Below are 3,000 nucleotides of genomic sequence, written 5' to 3' on the forward strand. Positions count from 1 at the left end.
AGAGAGAGAGAGAAAGAAAGAAAGAAAGAAAGAAAGAAAGAAAGAAAGAAAGAAAGAAAGAAAGAAAGAAAGAAAGAAAGAAAGAAAGAAAGAAGGAGAGGAGGAGGAGGAGGAGGAGGAGGAGGAGCAGCAGCCGCAACAGCAGCAGGAGGAGGAGGGAGAAATCTGAGAAAGTATTGTATAAAGAAGGCATGGGAGACATGCTGAGTAATGTAATCAGATGAAGGTGCCCCAGGTAAGTCTAAATAGCAGAGCTGTGTTAGTGACAGAACCCATTATTGTTTTAATTTTTTTTTTTGCATTACCAAAAGAAGGAAGCATTCAAATGTCCAGAACTGTATTATATGTATGAGAATTGTGCCAGAATAACTTTTAAAAACCAGAATAGTTATATTTAAAAATAGATTACCAGGGACTAGAGAGATGGCTAAGTAGTACAGAGTACACATCCCTCTTCCAGACAGGAGTCCTGTCCCAAGCACCCACATCCTTAGGCTTGTTTACCAGCTCCAGGGGATCCTACACTCCTCTAAGGGCCACTGGACTCAAAAGCACATTTTCATGTAGAAATTGGTCCTGTGGAGGCCTGATGCCCCAGTGTAGGGGGATGCTAGAGTGGTGAACTGAAAATGGGTGAGTAGGTATAGGCGCATCCTCATAGAAGCAAAGGGGAGGAGGGTAGGATGGGGGATTTGTAGAAGAGGATATCATTTGAATTATTAACGAATAGCAGAGTAAATAAAAAAGTTACAATACACATATTCAGCACTTGAAAATAGTTAAAAACTGTTACAGGACTATGTAAAACAAAATTATCTAACTTTTGTATAACAATTGGTGACTTTTTAAATTATCAGTTTCTTTTTCCACATACTATACTGTCACCATAATTACAGAGTTGAGTTTATTTAATATGGTTCCTACCATTTAGAACAGTAAGCTTCATTCAGATAGGGTTTTTTGTTGTTGTAGTTTTTAGTATTTATTATATTTAGCAAATTAATTTACACTTCTCTGAGAGCAAATGTTTGAATGCAGATGTCTTCCCTACACACTTAAGAGGAATTTTAACTTACATAGAAGTTTTATAACATTCTCAAAGGAAAAAAATCTAATTTATGAAACTTTAATTAAGCCAAAAATTTAAATAAACTAATAATTATTGATCAGCAAAAAACATCAATGATATATAATATTTAATTATATATATAAAATTAAAACCCTTTTCATTGTTGGGCATTGTAGTAGAATTGTGAAACATTTATTAAGACAAAGAATGTAAAGAATATTCCTTCTATTCTTACAGGAGGCTGCGGATTCAATTAAAGTTCTTTTAGCTAGTTGAATTTAGCTACTCCATCTATTAATTATAGAGATAACATAAGAGCCTATACTTATCTGCTCAATGCAGGCATTATGCTGGCCTCTTTTTTTCCAAACAGAAATGAAAAGTACCACTCACATGCATGTTTTCTTTTGAATAATTAACATTAATTCTCCTGAGAACAGATATTAACACCTAATAAATAAATAATATTCTGAAAGATACAATTTAATAGTTGGAGAACTTGAAAGAAATATATAACTTCACTGAAGGGATACTTAACAATGGGATAAAGAGGTATGTTATTTCACAATGGAAAAAGGATTTCTACATCTCTCAATTTACATGGAAATAATATCATTCATTTTAAAGCCTCATGGGAATCACTTTTGTCTTTGTCCCATTTTTGTTGCTAAATTCGATTTATTTTACTTTTGTAGGAGTTAAGTTTGCAATCCAAATGAACCCCTTCCTAAGTGCCAAGCGTTTGCTGAAAGGACCTTGATATAGCTGTCTCTTTTGAGACTAGGCCGGGGCCTAGCAAACACAGAAGTGGATGCTCACAGTCAGCTATTGGATGGATCACAGGGCCCCCAATGGAGGAGCTAGAGAAAGTATCTAAGGAGCTAAAGAGATCTGCAACCCTGTAGATGCAACAACATTATGAACTAACCAGTACCCCGGAGCTCTTGACTCTAGCTGCATATGTATCAAAAGATGGCCTAGTCGGCCATCACTGGAAAGAGAGGCCCATTGGACATGCAAACTTTATATGCCCCCGTACAGGGGAATGCCAGGGCCAAAAAGTGGGAATGGGTGGGTAGAGGCTTGGGGGGGGAGGGTGTGGGAGACTTTTGGGATAGCATTGGAAATGTTATTGAGGAAAATACCTAATAAAAATATTTTTAAAAAAAGACAATGTGTGTATTATTTTTTCCACATTTCTGTGACTAAAATGGCACATTAAATGAAGTTTGTTTTGATGTTTTGTGTATTTTGGGGTTTTAAGTTTTGTGGTTGTTGTTTGTAATTTTATTGCTGTTACTAACAGAGGTCATCTACACGGCCCAATCTGACTTTGAACTTGTGAACTTCAGGTCTGGGTCATCTGAAGACTGCAAAATATTTGTATTTTCAGGGGAAAAATTGAAATGACTCAGAACCCAAGTTTGTATTTCATGATAAATATTGATTTATATAACAACAAGAATGGCACCATTGTTGTTATGAAGTAATCATAATGTTTATATGCCAAAAACAATTGAATTATCTTTGAGATTAAGAGTATTAAGGTGGGATAAAGAGAAACCATACCTCAGACAGACTTCAAAAGTATGAAATATTTAGTATAGACATTTGTTAACGATTCTCATTGTTTTTTTAATATCAACTACAGAGCCTACCAAGTGTTTCTGTATTACTCTATTACTGAGTTACAAAATGGGTACTATTTCTATTTGTTCTTTTAAATATGCTTCTGCCTGTAATATCATTCACATATAAAACTTTCCTAGTGAGGAAATGTGTAAGAACCTCACATACCAAAGAAAGAGAACAAATGGTCTTAGAGGGTTGTCACATATGTCTCCAAGCAAAGGTGTGTAACGGAAATGCAGGGACAAAGATGGAGCAGAGACTAAAGGAATGGCCAGCCAATAACCAGCCCAACTTGAGAT

The sequence above is a fragment of the Mus caroli genome, chromosome 16, assembly GCF_900094665.2.
Source record: "Mus caroli chromosome 16, CAROLI_EIJ_v1.1, whole genome shotgun sequence".
NCBI classification, from domain to species: Eukaryota; Metazoa; Chordata; class Mammalia; order Rodentia; family Muridae; genus Mus; species Mus caroli.